At 38.0% G+C, this 22,771-nt stretch overlaps 3 long non-coding RNA genes across 3 annotated transcripts in view; 2 read left to right on the top strand and 1 right to left on the bottom strand.

Moving 5' to 3' along the window:
* The window catches only part of LOC127492006 (uncharacterized), a 195,088-nt gene that overhangs the window by 98,419 nt on the left and 73,898 nt on the right, over positions 1–22,771 (bottom strand). The window lies entirely within an intron of this gene.
* Positions 276–22,726, top strand: LOC103349640 (endogenous retrovirus group K member 6 Gag polyprotein). The gene is made up of 2 exons (XR_007920897.2): positions 276–413; positions 17,664–22,726. It is a non-coding gene; the product is annotated as an endogenous retrovirus group K member 6 Gag polyprotein (long non-coding RNA).
* Positions 409–22,771, top strand: part of LOC138847134 (uncharacterized) — a 40,495-nt gene continuing 18,132 nt past the window's right edge. The window contains exon 1 of the long non-coding RNA XR_011384757.1: positions 409–17,744. This is a non-coding gene — a long non-coding RNA (uncharacterized lncRNA). The remainder of the gene's footprint in view (positions 17,745–22,771) is intronic.

Here is a 22,771-nt window from a genome sequence, read left to right as displayed (position 1 = left end):
TGTATAGAATATTTTCATAATATTTGTACCCTTTTAAATATATAACATATTTAACACTCCTCCCTGTATGAGGTGGAGCCTAATCCACTATTTATTGTGAACTGAATTAAGACTCAATGATTCGATTTAGAATAAAACCTAAATAGACAGGGATGAATTTGAAAATTGGGTCATAAAACTCACTGTTCTCTTATCCTTCCCTTCTAGAATTCCTCTAGAATTATGGATTCTAGAATACTCATAAGTATTCATTTGGAAGAATACCAGGTGAGGAACTAGGATCTCACACCAGTACAACCAGAAGCTGCAGACACCTGCCAGGAAACTGTTTGTCATAAAATCTACTGCAAGAGAAAATGGATTGCAGGTGTTAATAATGTGTTTGTGATGAGGCTCTTCTGAAAGACTGTAAGGTAATTATGACTGCAGTTTGAACAGGGAGTTGAAATAATAAAGAAAACAAGTGAGTGGATTTGAGAGATGTTTATGGGGTAGAATCCTCAGGATTTGGTATGTATTGAGAGTGAATAAAGATAATTACCCAGTAATCTAAGCCAGAGAGGAACCAAGTCATCAAAGGGTACTGTAAGGGAATTAATGTCTTGGAATTCTGCTGATGTGAAATGTCGTCTATAAAAGTGACTTGGAAATTAAGTACATCTAGTTAGAAAGTGATTCTGGAAGTTGAGTTTCTTCATGAGGAAGCAGCATCCATGGTGTAATGATCAGAATGAATAGCTGAGATGCAGTGGAGACTGAAAGATGAGAGAATCAAGGAGATTAACGACATGGTGTTAGATGAGAGAGGGACATAATCACTGAAGTCATCTAGAAATGTGCTAAAATTTGATTTGTAAAAAAAGATGGACAATACACTTTAGTTAATGAAGATGAATGAAATTACAATGTGCAATGAGAACTAAAGAGAAAACATACTCCTTTGCCTGATTTTTCAAGGGGACCAACACCTTTAACTAGATGGTATTTTTAACAGTCTTGACCTGTAACAGAGACTGCAGCCCAGACATCTGAACTGGAAATACACAGAAGTTTACATAGTAACAAAAATCACTTGGGTTGAGGTGGCATTGGAAGAGGAATACTTGTTTTCCTTAGAGACTTTTGTACTATTATCATCCTATTCATGAAGTTTCTACTTAATCTTCAATGGAACTTCGAAAATCAATGCTGGCATTTGCATTAGGGTATATAGAAGGTTATTTTTTAAAACTAATAACTCAGATTTCTAATATAAAATTGTTACTTCATTATAACTAACAGTATTAATACTTACAGTATAGTTTTCACTTTGTACTGCTCTGTACCCAATGCAATTAGCCTTCAACTGACATCCAATGATTCCTTTCTTCTTTTATAAATTTTTGTTTAATCCCTCATGTGACTTTTCTGGTTTGTGTGACCAACAGAATTTGGCACAATGCACAGAATTATCCTTCTGGGATTAGGTTATAAATGTGTGCAGCTTCTTTCTTGGTGATGCTATTACTCTCATTCTTTACTCACTTGTCCTAGAGAAGCCACCTGCCTTCACAAGAGTATTTTCTGGAAGCCTAGGGAGAAACTGATGTATTGAACAACTCAAGCCTCCTGATAACAAGGACATGCATGAGCTTAGAAGTGAAATCTCCAGTTCCAACAAATTTTGAGATAAATGCATCCCTAGGCCACAGCTTGACAGCAACCTCATGCAATGTGCCAAAGCAGAATCACTGGGCTAAGCTACTTTTGGATTCTTCTTTAAACATTTTTAAAAATTTATTTAAAGACAGAGCAACAGAGAGAGAGAGAGAGAGAGAGAGAGAGAGATCATACATCTGAAGGTTTATTTCCCAAATAGTTGCAACTGCCAGGTCTAGTTCAGGACAAGAACAGGACAAAACTAAAAGCCAGGAACTCCAAACTGGTATGTTACAAACACTTGGGCCATCTTCCACTGTCTTCCTCAGTGTATTTTCAGGATGCTGGACAAGAAGCAAAGCAGCTGGGACTCAAACAGTCACTCTAACATGGGATGCTGGTGTCTCCAGCTATGGCTTAATCTGCTGAACTACAATACCACCTCCAGGATTCCTGACTACTTAAAATACTTATTAAAATAATAATTATTTGGGAAAATGAGCCTTATCATGTTCTCACTCCTCTATCCAATATCTCTGTGTTTTTATGACAACCAGTGTCATAGTAAATGACAGACCCAGACTGATGTAGCTTTGTTATGCAATTGCTTGTCTGTATGATAGCATTGTCTATAGGCTCATAGAAGCTGAGAGGAGCATAGTTAGATGCAAGCCTCTTTACAGCCTGACTGCTGCAGCAGGCAAGTGGAAGTGTTCCTGTGTATACTTGCTTTTTGTTGCAAGAAAAAAGAGGTAGGCATCTGCAAAAGGCTCTGAAATTGTTCTTCCTCCTGTCCGAATCTAGTCTCCCTGGAGCCAAGCTCTTGACTTACAAATATTTGTTATTTTATGCTTCTCAGAACACAATGATCTTCCCACTTGTACACTTGGTTTTTGGACATGAGAGTAGTTGAAACACTACTCCCATAATGACCTGTATAACAACGATAAAGTGATCTGCAGATGTAATTAAGATCCTAATATGGTCATTTCAATTAATCAGGTGAGTTCCATAAAAGAGATGTGAAACAGTAGCAGATACAACTGCTGACCTTGAGGGAGCAAACTGCCATTTTAGAGAGATTAATGTAACACAGAATGATAGGAAGCAACTAGTGGCTGACATTCTCAGTCCTACATCCTTAAGAAACATCCAGTTCAGCTCTCTGCTGTGGCTCGGGAAGGCAGTGGAGGATGGCCCAAGTGCTTGGACCCTGCACCCGCATGGGAGACCAGGTGGAAGCACCTGGCTCCTGGCTTTCGATCTCTGCAGCATGCTGGCAGCAGCACACCAGCCATAGCGGCCACTTGGTGGGTGAACCAATGGAAAAGGAAGACCTTTCTCTCTGTCTCTCTCTCTCTCACTGTGAAAGAAAGAAAGAAAGAAAGAAAGAAAGAAAGAAAGAAAGAAAGAAAGAAAGAAAGAAAGAAAGAAAGAAAGAAAGAAAGAAAGAAAGAAAGAAAGAAAGAAAGAAAGAAAGGAAGGAAGGAAGGAAGAAAGAAAGGAAGGAAAAGAAACTGCATTTTGTTAATAATCTGAATGTAATTGGAAAGTGACTCTTCCCTAAGACTTTTGATCACAGGGAAGCCTAGCTAATTTTGGCTTTTGAAATCCTAAGAATTCGGGTGACTCATGTCTTGAATTCTGACCTCCATAACTGTATTGTAATCAACTAAATTTGTAGTAATTTGTTATATGGCCAAAGAAGCTAATAAAAGCATTTTTAGTTATACACACAATTAAAACTACCCATCTATCAATTACCAGTCTCAAAATGCTAAGTGAAAGCAGAGGAATTTGTACATTCTGTGTTTCCATTATTTGATTCTTTCCTTTTCCAATGTGCTTAATCAACAAGGTAGACTCAGAAATTTACTGGCATTTAAGTCATTATTTATAAATCATTACATTTATATGAAATATTAAATGATCATTACTACTGCCATTTTGATTATTTGTACATAATTTTAAAATTTGCCAAATAATTTGCTCAGTTCTTGCCTGTGTATCCTGATGTGTCTTTTCTATATCATTTTATTACTTCTTATTATGCCAATATACACAATATTTTGTGATGATTTGTTTTCAAATATTACATTATAAAAATGATTCTATTTTGTTATATCTGCTTGTTGTCAAGCTCTACTTTCCAGCCTCTGTTTTCCTATGGAATGCTTACAACCAATTTATACTCCTAATTTTTTTAAAGATTTATTTATCTATTTGAAAGGCAGAGTTGCAGATAGGCCGAAGCAGAGGCATAGAGAGGGATCTGCCATCCCCTAGTTCACTCTCCAGATGGCCACAAGAGCCAAAGCTGAGCCAATATGAGGCAGGTGCCAAGAGCTTCTTCAGGGTCTCCCATGCGGGTACAGGGGTCTAAGCACTTGGGCCATCTTCTACTGCTTTCCCAGGTCATAGTAGAGAACTATGGAATGCCATCACTGCAGGTGGCAGCTTTACCAACTATGCCACAGCACTGGTTGCATATACTCTTATTTTAAAATATCACCTAATTTGTGGTAATTGGATTACTTTTTAAAGTTTAAATCAAATTTACCTATAATGAATATGCTATGTTCAATCATTTTCAAGTTTACTACAATTCTGTTTCCATTACTCCATAGAGATATTTGATTCTTCCTTAGAAGACAAAAGAAAAGCATTTTTTTCCAGCTATAACCGAATTCTCATTAGAAGGGGAAACAGTCCCACCTTAGAGTTAGACACTTGATCATAGCCATAGGTATCCCTGCGCTTGTGCTAACATCTTTAAGCAAGGTAATTATTTTTGGATTCCAGTTGACACATTTCCTTATAAATTTCAAGACATTAACCCATGAAACTAAAGTAGCACAATATCCCATCTTTTGTAAAATCAACTGAGAGGAGCAAAGTGCAAAATACAGCCATTCTGCTCTGTTTAAGTTCCCCTCTTATTGCACTCTGCTCTTTGTTTCCTGCTGTGTACATTTACTTGAATCTGCTTTTGGGATTTGTTTTCCTTGCAATAGTCTTGGCTGTCTTACTTCACCATCTGTTGTTCTTTTTTCTTTATTTGAATTTTCATTCTCCATTATTATTATTTTTCTTGTTCCTCCTTGGTGCCAGATTAATCACTGCTTGTTTCACAAGGTAATTTACATCTTTCACATCAGTTAGCCATGAGATGCTCTTTCCCTGAACTCCAAAGTATGCCTTTTCTTTGTCTTGACTACATTATGTTTATTTTCACTGTTCTGTATTTATTCTGTTGTTTTCATTAGTCTTTGCCTGTAAGAAATCATTAATTATTTCATCATGCAAACTCCCCGCATAGCTCAGGGAGCTGTCATTCTTCTGTGATGAACCTTTCAAAGGACAGTCAGTATTTGACGGTAATGAAAGAAAATTGAATGTCCAAGACTTTTAATCAGTGAGTGACTGAGCTGCGGTGCAGCTTCCGTCATTCATCAGTGCCTCTTTAGTCTCACATGAAGGAAGTAGATAAACAACATAATCTGGAGAGCAACAGAACTTTGTATCAGAGAACACTTTCAGCAACTGAAAATGATTTTTGAGAAGTAAATATTAATGGATTTTGGCAGATCTGTAATTGCAAATGGCTATCATTCCATATCATTTGCAGTTACCTCTAGTGGAAATGATTGCAATTGATATATCCGCGAGATCACTAAACTTAGAGAGAGAAAATGCCTATTAGAAAGGAAAAGCAGTGTGGATATGCAAACTAGTTACCTTTTGTTTAATTTGAGTAGTTTTGAATTGTAAATTATTACCAACCACCCATTAAGGAAAAGTAGTCAGCTGAGAAGCCCTTGGGGATTTTCAAAGCCTTCTGCCTTCAATCTGGCTCACTTTCTCCATTTGCTCAGAATAACAGCTGTCCAAAGATATTATTGTTATTTTGATTGCCATGGTATTGCTCCAGTGATTGAAACATACTCCACTGTAAAGACAATCAATATCAACAAAGGCAAATTTATCCATTCTGTTTTTGACAGCAAAAATGGAAAATTTTGACAGGAGTGTTACTGTTTCTCTTACATAAAGGTAACATCACTGGATATGATTACATATTTCAATCATATCTGTGGTTAAAGATTTTAAGGAATAACATTCTATATTAAATCTCATATTGTTATAGGAGAAACAATTCAAATTATTAAGAATATTATAATGTATTACATTATCAAAGATATGTATTGTGTAGATAGAGCATTAAAGGCATGTGAAAGTAAAAAGAAATAGATTGTGATTTTTAATTCCAAAGCTTTTATAGACTTACAGCAGATGACCTGAATAGGAAATCACTCCCTTTGAAACTAAGATATTAGGACAATGTCCTCTGTGATTCTGTGACCAAGATCACCATTGCTCTTCCAACTCCAGCCAGTTTCCTTGTGGATTCTTGTCATTGAATGACTATCTAGGGAAATAAATCAAGGCTATTAATTTTGAACATTTTTTGTCTATTTACCATGGATCATAGAAAAGTATTTAAACCAGGCAGCATACTTCACCAAGTAATGAAGTGTTGCACGAGATTGAATGTGAAGTTCAAATCTTGGTAAACTTTCAGATTGTTAACATACTATAATTGTGAAGTAATCAATTCATCTATCATATTATGGTTCAATTTCCTTTTTAGTGAGATAAAAAGTGCTATTTCAGTATTACAGTGATGTATAAATTATGAAGAACACACACAGATTAGTATTTATTAAAGAAGAAAACAAAGGATAGAAAATAAAACTCATAGGATAATTTGAATTAATATAGATGCAATGCAGGTAATTCCACAATTTAAAATTTTATTCAGACTAGTAAAATATACAGTAAAACAGGAAAAGATAACAATTGTAAAGTTGTGTGTGCACAGCCTTGCATTGAGGAATGATAAAAACTAATGCCCTTACAATACACACAATTTTGTCTCTTATTTTTTCCAAAGATATTGTTTATTTAGTGAGTAAATTTCATAAGTATAACTTTAGAAATATAGTGATTCTTCCCATAATACCCACCCTGCCACCCCCCTCCCACTCTTCCTGTCTCTCCCATTCCCAATCCTGTTCTCCATTAAGGAAAAAAAAAAAAAACACAAAAAACAAAACAAACAAACAAACAAACAAAAAACACTATTCCTTGACAGCCAAGACAAGAGCTGTTCAAGTCATTGCTTCTCAAAGTATCAATTTCACTATTATAGATTTCCTTTTAGGAGCTCTATTAGTTATCACAGATCAGGGAGAACATATGCTATTTGTCAATTTGGGACTATCTTATTTCACTAAGTATGATGCTTCCCACATTTATACATTTTGTTGCAAATGACCTGATTTCGGTTTTTACCACTGTGTAGTATTCCATAGAGTATAGATCCCATAATTTCTTTATCCAATCAACAGTTGACAGGCATTTAGGTTGATTCCATGTAAGTTGAGCTTCAATAAACATAGGGGTGCACATAACATTTTTATTTGCTGCTTTAAATTTCTGAGGTATCTCCAAACTGTCTTCCATAGTTGTGGGGAGTAACTCGGACTAGACTAAGTTACTGGAATTAAGACTTATTCTATGCATCTGCTCTCCCACAATATGGCGCTGAGAAGGGAGAAACAGCTTCTACACAGCTGCCTCCAATTCAACCAATAAACTGTAGGACCTGCTCCTGATTGGAGGAGAGCAGCGTACTCGGCGTGTGGGTAGCAGAGTTGGGATTGGTGGAGAGGACTATAAAGGAGGAGAGAGACAACATGCACCAGGAACATCTGAGGGAACACCTGTGCAGCCCCCGAGAGAACCGGCCGGCGGTATGCTGCTCCCCCGCGGAAGTGGGGAAAGTGGCTAGGGGGAACTGCCCTTCCACGGAGGTGGAAGGGACAGTAGCCAACCCGGGAAGAACCAGCAGCAAACCCGGGAAGGGCCGAGCAGACGAAAGAACAACGCAGGGTCCTGTGTCATTCCTCCACGAAGACGGGGAGCGACACATAGTGGTTTTACCAGTTTACATTCCCATCAACAGCAGATTAGGGTATCTTTTTCCCCATATCCTTGCCAGCATTTGTTGTTTTTGTTTTTGTTTTTGTTTTACTTTTATTTAATGAAGATAAATTTCCAAAGTACAGCTTATGGATTACAATGGCTTCCCCCCCATAACGTCCCTCCCACCCGCAACCCTCCGCTTTCCCACTCCCTCTCCCCTTCCATTCACATCAAGATTCATTTGTTGATTTCTGTATGAAAGCCACTCTAACAGGGTGAGGTGAAACCTCATTATGGTTTCGATTTATATTTCCCTGATGGCTAGTGAGCCTGATTGTTTTTTCATGTCTCTGCTGGCCATTTGGATTTCCTCTTTTGAAAATTGCCTAAGTCCTTGGCCCATTTCTTAACTGGGTTGTTAGTTTTGTTGTTGTGAAGCTTCTTGATATCTTTAGATATTCTGGTTAGTAATCCTTTACCAGTTGTATTGTTTGCAAAAAAAAAAAAAAATTCTTTCATTCTGCTGGTTGCCTCTTCAATTTCCTGAGTGTTTCTTTTGCAGTACAGAAGCTTCTCAATTTGAAGTAATCCCATCTGTTGATTTTGGCTTTGATTGCTTGTGCTTCTGGAGTCTTTTCCAAGAACTCTTTGCCTATGCCAGTGTCTTGCAGGGTTTCCCCAATGTTCTCTAATAATTTGATGATATCAGGTCCTGGATTCAGGTCTTTAATCTATGTTGAATGGGTTTTTGTGTAAGGTGTAAGATACAGGTGCTGCTTCATACTTCTGCATGTCGAAACCCAGTACCATTGAAGAGATTGTCTTTGCTCCAGGGTTGGTTTTAGCTCCTTGGTCAAACCAAAGTTGGTTGTAGATGCTTGGATTGATTTCTGGCATTTCGATTCTGTTCCATTGGTCTATCCATCTATTTTTCTACCAGTACCAGGCTGTTTTGATTATAACTGCTCTGTAGTATGGCTTGAAATCTGATATTGTGATGCCTCCGACTTTGTTTTTTGCTGTGTAAATTTGCTTTAGCTATTCTCGGTCTCCTGTTTCTCCATATGAATTTCAGCATCATTTTTTTCTAGATCTGAGAAGAATGTCTTTGCTATTTTGATGGGTATTGCATTGAATCTGTACATTGCTTTCAGAAGAATAGACATTTTGCCAATATTGACTCTTCCAATCCAAGAATATGGAAGAGTTTTCATTTTTGGTATATTCTATTTATTTCTTTATTGTTTTCTAATTCTCATCATAGAGATCTTTTCCATCCTTGGTTAAATTTATTCCAAAGTATTTGATTTTTTTGGTAGATATTGTGAATGAGATTGATCTTAGAGGTTGTTTCTCAGCTATGGTATTGTCTGTATATACAAAGGCTGTTGATTTTTGTGTATTGATTTTATATCCTGATACTTTACCAAACTCTTCTATGAGTTCCAATAGTCTTTTGGATCCCCTTAATATATAATCATGCTATCTTCAGATAGGGATAGTTTGACTCCCTCCACCCCAATTTGTATCTCTTTGATTTCCTTTTCTTGTCTAATGGGTCTGGCTAAAACTTCCAGGATTATATTGAATAGCAATGGTGAGAGTGGGCATCCTTGTCTGGTTCCAGATCTCATTGGGAATACTTCCAACTTTTTCCCATTGAATAGGATGCTGGCTCTATGCTTGTCATAAATTGCCTTGTATTGAGGAATGTTCCTTCTATACCATGTTTGCTTATAATTTTCATCATGAAAGGATGTTGTATTTTATAAAATGCTTCCTCTGCATCTATTGAGATAATCATATGTGCTTGTTCTTCAGTTTGCTAATGTGATGTTTCACATTGATTGATTTGTGAATGCTGAACCATCCCTGCAGACCAGGGATAAATTCCACTTAGTCCAGGTGAATGATTTTTCTGATGTATTGTTGGATTCAATTGGCCAGAATTTTGTTAAGGATATTTGCATCTACACTCATCAAGGAAATTGGTCTGTAGTTCCTTTTTTTTTTTTTTTTTATCTTTTTCAGGTTTAGGAATTAAGGTGATGCTGGCTTCATAGAAAGAATTTGGGAATATTCCTTCTCTTTCATTTTTTGAATAATTTGAGAAGAATTGGATTTAGTTCTTTAAATGTCTGGTAGGATTCAGCAGTGAATCCATCCGGTCTTGGGCTTTCCTTTGTTGGGAGGGCCTTTATTATTGATTCAATTTCCAACTTGGTAATGGGTATATTTAGATTTTCTATGTCTTCATGGCTCAATTTAGGTAAGTTGTTTGTGTACAGGAATCTATTCATTTCTTCTATGTTTCCCAGTTTATTGGCATACAGCTCTTTGTAGTAATTTCTGATGATTCTTTTATTTCTGTGGTGCCTGTTGTTACATTTACTTTTTCATCTCTAACTTGATTGATTTTGGTTTTCTCTCTCCTTTTTTTTGGTTAGTTGGGCTAATGGTATGTCATTTGTTTTTTTTTTTTTTTTCAAAAAATCAGCTCTTTATTTTGCTGATTTTTTGTAATTTTTTGGTTTCAATTTTGTTGATATTCTCTCTATTTATTTATTTTCACATACTAGCTTTGAGGTTGGTTTACTGCTGTTTTTCTTGATCCTTGAGATGCACTGATAGCTCATTTATTTGATGGCTTTACAATTTATTGACGTAGGCACCTATTGCTATAAACTTTCCTCTTAACACTGTTTTTGCTGTATCTCCCAAGTTTCGATACATTTTGCTTCCGTCTTCATTTGTTTACAGAAATGTTTTTTATTTCTCTTTAGATTTCTTCTATGATCCATTGTTCATTCAGGAACATGTTGTTCAGTCTTCCTGAGTTGCTCATTTCCAGCTTCACTACATTGTGGTCTGAGAACATTCATGATATGATTTCGATTTTTGAATTTGCTGAAACTTGTTTTATTGCCTAGCATGTGGTCAATCCTAGAGAATGTTCCATGCATGGGTGGGAAGAATGTGTATTCTGCAACTGTAGGCTAAAATGTTCTATAGATATGTTAGGTTCATTTGGTCAATAGTGTCAATTAACTCTGCTGTTCCCTTGTTGATTTTCTGTCTGGTTGATCTGCCCATTGCTAAAAGTGGTGTATTGAAATCTCTCATTGCTATTGTATTTGAGTCTGTCTCCCTTTAGATCCCTCAACATTTCTTTTAAATAGCCAGGTGCCCTGTAATTGGGGGCATATAAGTTTAATAGTTTCATCTTCCTGTTGAATTGATCCCTTAATCATTACATAGTGTCTTTCTTTGTTTTCCTTATGTCTTCTATCAACTTTTATGTTAAAGTCTATTTTGTCAGATAGTAGGATAGTTACACCAGGTCTTTTTTGGTTTCTTTTGGGATGGAATAACTTTTTCCATCCTTTCACTGCCAGTCTGCTTGCATCTTTGTTGGTGGGATGTGTTTCTTGTAGGCAGCAAATAGACGGGTTTTGTTTTTTAATCCATTCAGCCAGTCTGTGTCTTTTAATTGGAGATTTAAGGCCATTTACATTCAAGGTGACTATTGATAAATAATAACTTTGCCCTGAAATTTTTCATAAATATTTCTATTTTTAACTTTGGATTTCCTTTGTACTTTACTGGGAGGTCCCTTACATTCCTCCACAGTGATGGCCATGTTTCTGTGTTTCTATGTGTAACACAAACTTAAGCATCTTCTGCAAGGCTGGACAGGAGGTGACAAATTCAATTTGTGACTGACATGGAGTATCTTTATTTCACCTTCATTCTTAAATGAGAGCTTTGCAGTGTATAGTATTCTGTGTTGACAGGTTTTTTTCTCTTAAGACTTGGACTATATCTTGCAATGAACATGAACACAATGCAAAACTGCAGCAGCAGAGAGCCAGAGCAGGTGGCAGCATGGAGACGAGGTAAGACCAGATTGTAGCAACCAGGTGTGATACAGATAGAGGGAGAGAATGCTGTGAGTCTGGACTGGAGCCCTGGGGGCTAGAAGTTGCTAGTAGTTGCCCGTGGACCCAGTGGAAATAAAGGGGGCATGTTTTTCTTGCCCTAAGTTTTCACAAAAGTGCCAATGCTTGGCTGAGAAAGCAAGGGCACCATTTTGGGTTTGGGTAGGAGCTGTGGAAGACTTTGCGCATATACACAGCAACTGGCTGAGACAGGATGCCATCTTCTCAGCAGTACTATAGCATTGACAGTAAAGCGGGGAAAACAACATTTATCCAGGGGCTCTTGTATACACATGTAATCCATAGATTCTAGAGGAGGAAAAAATCCACAGGCCCCATTGACTTCGAGTCTGGCTGGGTTGTGAATGGGCACCCAGGTAGAATTGTAAGGTACCTCCAGACTCAAAGGATCAAGACACCTAGGTGGCAATGTCTCAGGAAATGTCTCTGTTGACTGAGCAGGCTGGCAGGATAGGGAGAAACCTCTGCACTAAGCCACTATGGTAGCCTTGTGTGTTGAGACTGTGGGGACTCTGTTGGTTACATGAGAAGGTGCAGGAAGTAGCTTCACCTCTAGGCAACCACTGGGTTTAGCTATACATGCTTATAGCTCCTTGGTTGCCTAGAGCAGTTTACTGCAGTGGGCACTGTGCTCACAGTGAGGACTGTGCAGATAATTTGTGTGTTTCAAATGATGGCACAGAACACATTGGGAGCTAATACCAGGGTACTGAGCTCTACCACACTCAACTTGGATGTTAACTTGCAAACTACACAACTGATAAAGGGTTAACACTGAGAATCAATAAAAAGCTCAAGAAATTCACCAAAAAATAAAACTAACAATCCATTTAAGAAATGGGCAAAGTATTTGAACAGGCAGTTTTTAAGAGAGGAAATTCAAATGGCCAACAGACTTTTGAGAAAATGCTCAAGATCACTAGCCATCAGGTAAATGCAAATCAAATCCATGATGAGGTTTCACCTCACTCCAGTTACAATGTCTCTTATACAGAAATCAACAAATGACAAATGCTGGAGAAGATGTGGGGAAAAGGTTATTCTGTCCACTGTTGGTGAGAATGTAAACTGGTGCAGCCACTGTGGAAGACAGTATGGAGATACCCCAGAAATTTGAATATAGACCTACCATAGGAACCAGCCATCCCACTCCTAGGAATCTATCCAAACCAAGAGAAATCAGCATATGAAAGAGATATATGTAACCACATGCTCACTGCAGCACAATTCACAATAGCTATGATATGGGATCAACCCAGTTGTCCATAAACTTTTGAATGTATAAAGAAATTATGGCATATATAAACTATGGATTACTACTCAGCTGTAAAGAAAAATGGAATTCTGTCTTTTGCCAAAAGATGGATGCAACTAGAAAACATTATACTTAGTGAAATAAGTCAGTCCCCAAAAGACAGATATCATATGTTTTCCCTGATCTGAGGCAACAAATAGAGTTCCTAAAATGTAATACATTGGAGTGAAATAGGCACTTTTAGATTCGATGATTTTTTTACAGTCCTTGTCCTTTCCATGAAGGAACATTGTTTGTTTTTTTTTTTTTTCTTTCTTTTTTCCTCATACTATTTGTTGAACTCTTTCACCTAGTGTAGGTTTAACTATATGATCATCAACTAAACTGAGAATAGATCTTTGTAAAAAGATCTCTGTATAAAGAATGGGAATGTGAGAGGGAGGAGGAAGAAAAGTTGGAGCATGGGCAAGAGCGAGGGGAGGGCAGGGAGAGTGTCTCAATGCTTCTAAATCCATATATATGAAATACATGAAACTTGTATGACTTAAATCAAATTTTATAAAAAGAAAAATACTTTAAAATTGTTGAAAAATAAAATGAACATCTATGATTAATCAAGGAAAATTAAACAATTGTGGTGCCAATTGATGTAAACTTGTTTAATGATTTGTGTTTTCCATGTCCCCTATCATTTTTATCTCTATCAGAAATATGTCTGATAGCAGTGCTGACATTTTAATAGCTGTCTATTTCTTTAGTTGAATGAAACAGCAACACTCTTTTATGTATGTTTGTGATATGCTTAAGTCTTCTTCCATTTCTCATGCATTGAAGCTCTAACCTCTTTAAAAAGAATTTCCTGTGCATTAATTTCCTTGGTACCACAGCTTGATAAGTTCTCTGACTGATATTTCTATTTGATACACCTAGGATATTTGTTTCTCTCATTCTCTATTTCAATTATTCATTTTTATTCTTTTCTATTCTGTTGTTCTTAAGGTTCATTTTCATCTCTCATTGTGTTGTATCTTACTTCTCATACTTAACATTTTCTTCTATATTATGTCAGTATTCTTATACATGGTTTCAGCTACTTTGAAATTCATCAATTCCTTAAAACTTTAACGACAAAAGCCTGAACTTGGACTAAACAAACTCAAATATACATATAGTTCCTATAAATATCCTTACTTGTAACCTAAATTCATGAGAGGAAGTTAAAGATACAGTTATTTCAAATAATGAAGATTAATTTGTAAAGAATAGAATATCAGAACTCAGCAATAAAAGGGTTGGAATGGAAAGTTGTTTAAGTTATTCCTATGATCCTACATAGGAATACCTGGGTTTCAGTCCCAGCTCACTCTTCATTCTAGCTTTCTGCTGCTCTGCACCCGGTGAGTCAGCAGGTGATGGCTCAAGTACTTGGGTCCCTGCTACCTTTGTGAGAAACTCAGGATTGAGTTCCAGGCTTTGCCTGAACCAGCCCTGGATGTTAATGGGAATTTGGGAAGTAAACCAGATGATGGGAGATCTCTCTCTGTCTCTTCTCTCTGCCTTTCAAATAGGAAGTAAAAAGAATTATAAATGATTTTATACATAATTTCACATTACTGTAGTGGCAGACTATCATTACCAATAACTGTTTTCCTTCGGATCACTAATTAGATATAATTCTCTTCCTTGGTGACAACATCATTCCCAGTATGAGATATTACTTGAAAACTATGCCCAGTTTGAATCTTGAGGAAAACCATCTGACATTTTATGGAGAAACACCTCTTCAGAAACCTTTATTCATGTCTTATTATACTTGTGAATAATAAAACAGAGGTAACTTTTGTTAACAGCTCAGATTTTGTAGAATGTGTATTTCTTCACCTAGAAACCAGGATTAATGTGTATGTCAAGCAATGCTTTTTATTATTGGTTTTTATTCAGAAAGAATGAAATGAACTTTTACAAAGTCAAAATAGGAAATTATCAGCTACTGGATTTGAGAGACACTTAAAAACTTCTGATTTCTGATCTTGAATATCTTAATATATAATATTGGGAATAGAGCTTCCCCTTATCACAGGATACTGTTAGTATAAAATGTCTGTGAAGTACTTTAGAAACTGCTTTGTCCTGTGCAAGTAATACCTGGTACTATTGCTAGTTCTATTTTTGCCATAGAGACTTATAATTGGTTATTTATTTTGGAAAAAAGTTATGTCAGTATTTCAAACAACATTAACCTATATTTGAAAAAGAAATATGAAGTCTTATTTTTACCTTTACAATACTTTGTAAAAAGTACAGAGATTTTAAAAAGTTTGACTTTTAAAAAACAAAAGTAAACTATTGGCAACTTTTATTACCATTAGCCATATGATGCATTTTCAATTTGCCAATATTAAAATGGCAACTTTTCACGTTTAACATGACTGTTGGAAGGCTTATTTAGTTTAGCAGAACATGAATTTCATGGCAATATATTTTTCCAGGAAGAAGAGCAGTACATACATATGAAGATATTTAGAGTAGATGTTATTCTGAAATACTGAAGCTGTTCAAAATTTTAAAGCCAAAGGACTGAGGAGGGAACTATATTTACAAAATTGGAAGTTTTCAAGAGATCCAATTTTGGTTGTAAATTTTAGACCTGCTGATCTCAAGTAGGACTAAAACTAATTCAAAGTCTCTCCTAACTCCTCTGAATTCCTAACATATTCTTCAAAGCAATTTATATGCAAATGTTTATTTGAAAAAAATGCAGGTCTATGGGAATAAACACCCAACTCTGCTATATGTCACTATCATTTTTAAATCTAAAATAAGACTCATTTGGTCTCCATAATAAGCCTTGTTTTGTGTCTCATGATTGTTTATTTCCATATATAAAGTGGTACCATCCACCTTATGTGCAGAATCCCTGCTTGAGTTGACTTACTCAAACAAATTCGACTTCAGTGTTCTTTACCTTCAACTTACTTAACTATCTTGTCTCTCTAAAATGAACAGATGGGTATAAAAATGTACAAGTGTCCAGTAAATAATTTAGTTGATAGACTTGTGTATAAATGAGCATCACAATACCCTAGTGGCTAGTATTTTGCTGCTCATTTCCTTGAGTCTGGGTTTGAGGATAGGTATGTATTTTAAGAGTTGATTCTATCACTGGCAATTTATTATCTCATCCAGGAAATGAAACAAATTGGCAACACATGATGCACATTTGTTATATTTGGCTAGGTGTGTCTTTCCTCACTTTCTAGAAGCTTCCCTGTTTAATTGGTTGGTGGCTGTTGCTTAAAGATTAAAATCTCCAAATGCAGAAATCAGAGAGGCTAGTTCTTCCTTTACACACCATAGTGCAATTATGGCTCATTCCATAATTCCATTCCAACTGGAGCATAATTCCAGCTAACTGGATAAGGAGGATAAGATATTAGTGAGCCCTCACTACTTAACTTTAAGTCCCCCAATGTACCCCTTCACTCTGTTTCTCTATTAGCTTATTCTGTATTATACTGCAATTTGTTTATTGTAGTCCCCCCAACTAGCATATAAATTCCATAAATTTAGGAACATGTTTTCTTCATTGCAACATCCTCCAAACCAATAGTAGCCTCTTCTCCTCAGTATTTTCTCACAACTGCATGTTATATAAATGAATGAGTCACAGAAGTGCAAGTAGTAAAAGCAGAAGCATCCTGATATGTTTTAATGACCTAATATTGTGTTTGAGCCTACTACTTGATTGTCCAGCTGCCTTAGTTTCCTATATTTTATTAGATTCTTCAATTATTTTCTCAAGAACTGCTTTTTACTTTTTGGCCATTTCTTGCATCTTATGTAAAAAGGAATCAAAATTCCTTTTTTTGTTCTCCTTCTAAAACTATTACATTCAATAGATAGAGAGCACATGCTAAAGTATCATATTACTACAAGCCTACAAGTTTCTGGGCTGAAACTACATAGGAGATAATTGGAAAGGTTTAAATTGCTGTCTTAATCTGCTTGAGAAGACAAAACACTATACAAAAGACTGGTGGACTTAGACAACAGAAATTTATTTATTAGGATTTTGTAGATTGAGAAGTCCAAGATTCAGGTACTAACTGATTGAGTGTTGCTGAAGGGTCAATTTTTGAGTTGTCAATGTCTGCCTTATTATTCTTACAACAGCCTTTCAGTGCATTTGGGTGGAGGAGGCAGTGGGGCAGGGTTGGGGGTGAGAGGGAGGGACATCTTCCATTCTATGAGTCTGCTGGGTATCCTGCTTCCCATGTTGGATTGTTCTCTCCCTTTTTTATTTTATCAGTTAGTATTAGCACACACTAGTCTTGTTTATGTGATCCCTTTGACTCTTAGACCTATCAGTATGATCAACTGTGAACTGAAACTGATCACTTTGATGAGTGAGATGGCATTGGTACATGCCACCTTGATAGGATTGAATTGGAATCCACTGGCACATTTCTAACTCTACTGTCAGGGAACGGGACAGCCTGGCCAGCTGTGCCCGTCCCAACATGTACAAGCATGAGAAGTTTAGTGCTGGGCTTTTTCCATCCTGCCCGTTGCTAACCACAAGATCCTGTTTTGACTTTAAGCATCCTGTTATTGCTTGTTTCCCACATTTACTAAGTTTTGTTTCTTGCTGATTTGGTAACATGTTTTCTGCATATCATATATAAACAGGTGAACGGTGGGAGGGAGATATATAAGAGGGTTGGAGGAGGCGAAGACGGCGGGTGTACGCGAGATGTAACCCGAGTCTGCTGAAAAATAAAGTGGAAGCTGAAAAGCCGATAAACGCGTCTGGTGTCTCCGAGGTCTCACTGGCGTTAACCTATCCGGAAGGTGCACGCGTGCAACTGGTGCCATGACTTGGATCGCTGCGACGTGGAAAGAAGGTAAGGAAAAAAAAAAAAAGTCTATAGACGGGAGTCTAGGGGAAAAAGCCTAGGAATACCGTGGTACAATGGGGAACACACAGTCCACCATGAAAATGCACCTATTGATTAGCCGCCTTTCAAAGGCAACGGGGACACCCGTAAAGAGTGTAGCTGTGTGCAGTTTTACTAGGATACTATATAAAACTTGTCCTTGGTTTGTTGAAGAAGGAGATTTATCACAGGTTCAGTGGCGACGGGTGGGACGTGAATTGTGAAACGCTGGAGTAGAGGAGGGAATGATCCGCTTGTGGTATCTGATAGATAGTGCCTTACGGTCAGAGGATGACCAGGTCGGGGAACTCTTAGATGAAGGCTCCGAACTACTGGAGGAGCTCAGCGAAGACTCCCATGATGGTAGCGAAAAAGGAGAATCGCCTCCACTATACCCGGAGTTGCCCTTAATGCCCTCCACTCCTCCTTACGAACTGCCCCCTCATCCTATGCACTGTTGCTGTTTTGCCGGCAATGCTTCAAGCGAGATGAGGCCCATAGTTCTAGAGTCTGGGCCAGAGAAACAGACTAGAAGGCAAATACTTGAAAACCAAAGTGCTCTTAATGACGATGAAGCCGCTTTTCTTATAAATACTGGGGAATCAACTCCCAACCCACCGCGGTGCCTGAAACCAAATTGGGCAGAGTCCTTTAACCCCCATCAGATCTTTCCAGTGACTGAAGACCGCCAAGGAAATCGCGGGTGGACCCCGGTCAACTTTACAGCATTAAAAGAGCTGCAAAAGGCAGTGACTCTCTATGGGCCACATGCGAACTTCACCAAAGCTATCCTAGGAACTTTAGGCACTCAGGGCCTAGTCCCTGAAGATTGGAGAAATGTCTGTAAGGCAGTCCTTTCAGCAGGAGATTATCTCTTATGGTCAGCCGCTTATAGGGAACTAGCTCGTACTCAGGCAGCGCAAAACCGAGCTGATGGACAACCTGCCTGGAATGAGGACATGTTAAATGGAGAGGGAGCATTCCAGGCAGAAGCGGTGCAAGCTTGGTGTCCCCGAGAGGTATTACAACAAATAAGAGATATAGCCTTGAGGGCCTGGAAGGTAGTGCCAAAAAAAGGGGAAGTTAAACACAGTCTTACTAAGTTAATACAAGGACCGACCGAGCCTTATGCAGATTTTATTAACCGCCTTTATGAAGCTGCGGGCAATCTGTTTGAGTCTCCTGAAGAGGCCACACACTTGCTGAGACGACTGGCATATGAAAATGCTAATAAGACATGTCGCTCCGTGCTAAGGCCTTGGCAACATAAGGACATCCCTACCTTTATGAAAATTTGCAGAGATGTCATGGATGATGTTGCCTCTGGGGCTCATGCTGCTATGGCAATGGCTAAGGCCAATAGAGCGATTGACCACAAATGTTTCACTTGCGGCCAACCCGGACATGTGAAAAAGGAATGTAGACAACATAAGCCCAACAAACAGCAGCCAGGATTATGCCCTAAATGTGGGAAAGGTAATCATTGGGCCAGTGATTGTTATTCTAAGACTGATAAAGCAGGAAACCCCATTCCCCAAGAGTCAATAAATGGGAGAGGGGCCCAGCACACCGGGGCCCGAAGCAAAATTAGGTGCGCCAGCAATCAAAAAAGGGGGATCAGGAACAGTAAGCTGTTTTGAATTGTGGCCAACGGAGTCTCAAATATTAACTCCAGCTATGGGTCCTCAAATCATTGATGTAGTCCCTACTAAAAATTCTCTTCCCAATACTGGCTTCGGACTAGTGATTGGACAAGCCACCAATTTTCAGCGCGGACACCAAATTCAGCCAGCAATAGTAACTTTCCCCACATGCAAACCTAAAGTTATCGTTCAAGCCACCTTAGGTGCAGCTATCATAGATAATGACAGACCCCTAGCACAACTACTATGCTGGGAAAAAATTAAAAATCAGAGGGCTAAACAAGGAAGTAATTTTGCAGCACTCTCCTTATCATTGGAAAACAGACCACTTTGGCCTCTTGCCATTCAGGGAAAAATAATACAAGGCTTGTTAGATACTGGGGCTGATGTAAGTATTATAGCTGCAGATGACTGTCCTCTCTCCTGGCCAACACAAGAGTCAGAGAATACACTGGTAGGGTTGGGTACTACCCATGCTCTGCCTAGGAGTGCCAGCATCCTCACTTGGACCGACAATGAAGGCCATTCTGGACAGTTCCAACCATATATCTGTAAGCTGCCAGTTACCCTGTGGGGACGAGACGTCCTACAGGAACTAAGACTTACCTTGACTAATGAAAAGGGAAAACAACAAGGATCACAGGCTGTGTGGAACATCATGACATGAATGGGATATAAAGGTGGAGGCCTGGGAGCTAGGGAACAGAGTATTACAACGCCCATTAGTCCAAAAGGAGAAAAGGACAGGCATGGACTGGGTTTCCAGGAGGGGCCACCGCACAGCAGCCAATCCCTATAACTTGGCTCTCCTCTAAGCCAGTGTGGATTTCGCAGTGGCCCCTTACAGAAGAAAAATTGGCTGCTGTAAAAACCTTAGAGGAACAATTAGGGGCAGGACATCTTCATCCATCTACTTCTCCTTGGAATACTCCTATCTTTGTGATTAAAAAGAAATCAGTAAATATCGCCTACTTCATGAAATAAGAGCTATAAATAAACAAATGCAACCTATGGGGTTCACCCAACCCGGCCTCCCCGTTTTAACCATGCTACCTAGAGAATGGAAACTAATAGTAGTTGATACAAAGGATTGTTTTTTCTCTATCCCCCTAGCCAAGGAAGATAGACAAAGTTTTGCCTTTACAATTCCCTCTATAAATCACATAGGACCCAATGCTCATTTTGAATGGATGGTATTGCCACAAAGAATGACTAATAGTCCCACATTATGTCAAATATATGTTGCTAAGGCTATTGCACCTGTAAGAAAATTATTTCCACAAATGACAATAGTACACTACATGGATGATATTCTATTGGCTGCTCTCAACCAGGAAGAATTAGATAAACCCTTCTTTGCATTAGAGCAATCCCTAAACAATTATAATCTTATCCCCCGAAAAGATTCAACAAGTTCCTGCAGTACAATATTTAGGACTACGGATTACCCCTACCACAGTAAAGCCTCTTGATTTTAATATCTCCACTCATCATGTTAAAACCTTAAATGACTTAACAAAAATTGTGTGGAAATTTAAACTGGATTCGGCCTTATTGTAAAATGACTACTGAAGAAATGCACCCTTTGTTCCGACTTCTGGAAGGCGATGCACGCCTAAATTCACTCAGACAACTTTACAAAGGAGGCAAAAGCAGTATTACAGGGCAGTTGTAATCAAAATAGCATGGTACTGGTACAGAAACAGATGGATACACCAATGGAACAGAATTGAAACACCAGAAATCAATCCAAACATCTACAGCCAACTTATATTTGATCAAGGATACAAAACCAATCCCTGGAGTAAGGACAGTCTATTCAATAAATGTTGCTATAAATGTTGCTGGGAAAATTGGATTTCCACGTGCAGAATCATGAAGCAAGACCCCTACCTTTCACCTTACACAAAAATTCACTCAACATGGATTAAAGACCTAAATCTACGACCTGACACCATCAAATTATTAGAGAGCATTGGAAAAACCTTGCAAGATATAGGTACCGGCAATGACTTCTTGGAAAACACCCCAGAAAAACAGGCAGTCAAAGCCAAATTAACATTTGGGATTTCATCAAATTGAGAAGTTTCTGTACTGCAAAAGAAACAGTAAGGAAAGTGAAGAGGCAACCGACAGAATGGGAAAATATATTTGCAAACTATGCAACAGATAAAGGGTTGATAACCAGAATCTACAAAGAAATCAAGAAACTCCACAACATCAAAACAAACAACCCACTTAAGAGATGGGCCAAGGACCTCAATAGACATTTTTCAAAAGAGGAAATCCAAGTGGCCAACAGACACCTGAAAAAATGTTCAAGATCACTAGCAATCAGGGAAATGCAAATCAAAACCACAAAGAGGTTTCACCTCACCCCAGTGAGAATGGCTCACATTCAGAAATCTGCCAACAGCAGATGCTGGAGAGGATGTGGGGAAAAAGGGACACTAACCCACTGTTGGTGGGAATGCAAATTGGTTAAGCCACTATGGAAGTCATTTTGGAGATTCCTCAGAAACCTGAATATAACCCTACCATACAACGCAGCCATCCCACTCCTTGGAATTTACCAAAAGGAAATGAAATTGGCAAACAAAAAAGCAGTCTGCACCTTAATGTTTATTGCAGCTCAATTCACAATAGCTAAGACCTGGAACCAACCCAAATGCCCATCTACAGTAGACTGGATAAAGAAATTATGGGACATGTACTCTATAGAATACAATACAGCAGTCAAAAACAATGAAACCCAGTCATTTGCAACAAGATGGAGGAATCTGGAAAACATCATGCTGAGTGAATTAAGCCAGTCCCAAAGGGACAAATATCATATGTTCTCCCTGATCGGCGACAACTAACTGAGCACCAAAGGGGAAACTTGTTGAAGTGAAATGGACACTATGAGAAAAAGTGACTTGATCAGCTCTTGTCCTGACGGTTGATGTGCAACGTAATGCTTTATGCATTTTACTATTTTTTTTTGTTCTAGTACCATTGGTTGAACTCTGTAATTAACACACAATTATTCTTAGGTGTTTAAATTTTAACTGAAAAGTGATCCCTGTTAGGAATTTGGAAAACATTGTGCTGAGTGAAATAAGCCAATCCCAAAGGGACAAATACCATACGTTCTCCCTGATCGGTGACAACTAACTGAGCACCAAAAAGGAAACCTGTTAAAGTGAAATGAACACTATGAGAAACGGTGACATGATCAGCCCTCACCCTGACTGTTGATGAGCAACTTAATACGTTATCCCTCTTAGTATTTTTGTTTGTTTGTTCTACTTAATAGTTTTGGTTGAATACTGTAATCATACACAATTATTCTTTTTTTTTGTTTTTTTT

Source organism: Oryctolagus cuniculus, chromosome 1 (genome assembly GCF_964237555.1).
Source record: "Oryctolagus cuniculus chromosome 1, mOryCun1.1, whole genome shotgun sequence".
Lineage (NCBI taxonomy): Eukaryota > Metazoa > Chordata > Mammalia > Lagomorpha > Leporidae > Oryctolagus > Oryctolagus cuniculus.
Note: the sequence above shows the minus strand (reverse complement) of the source record. Positions and strands in the feature narration are given on the sequence as shown.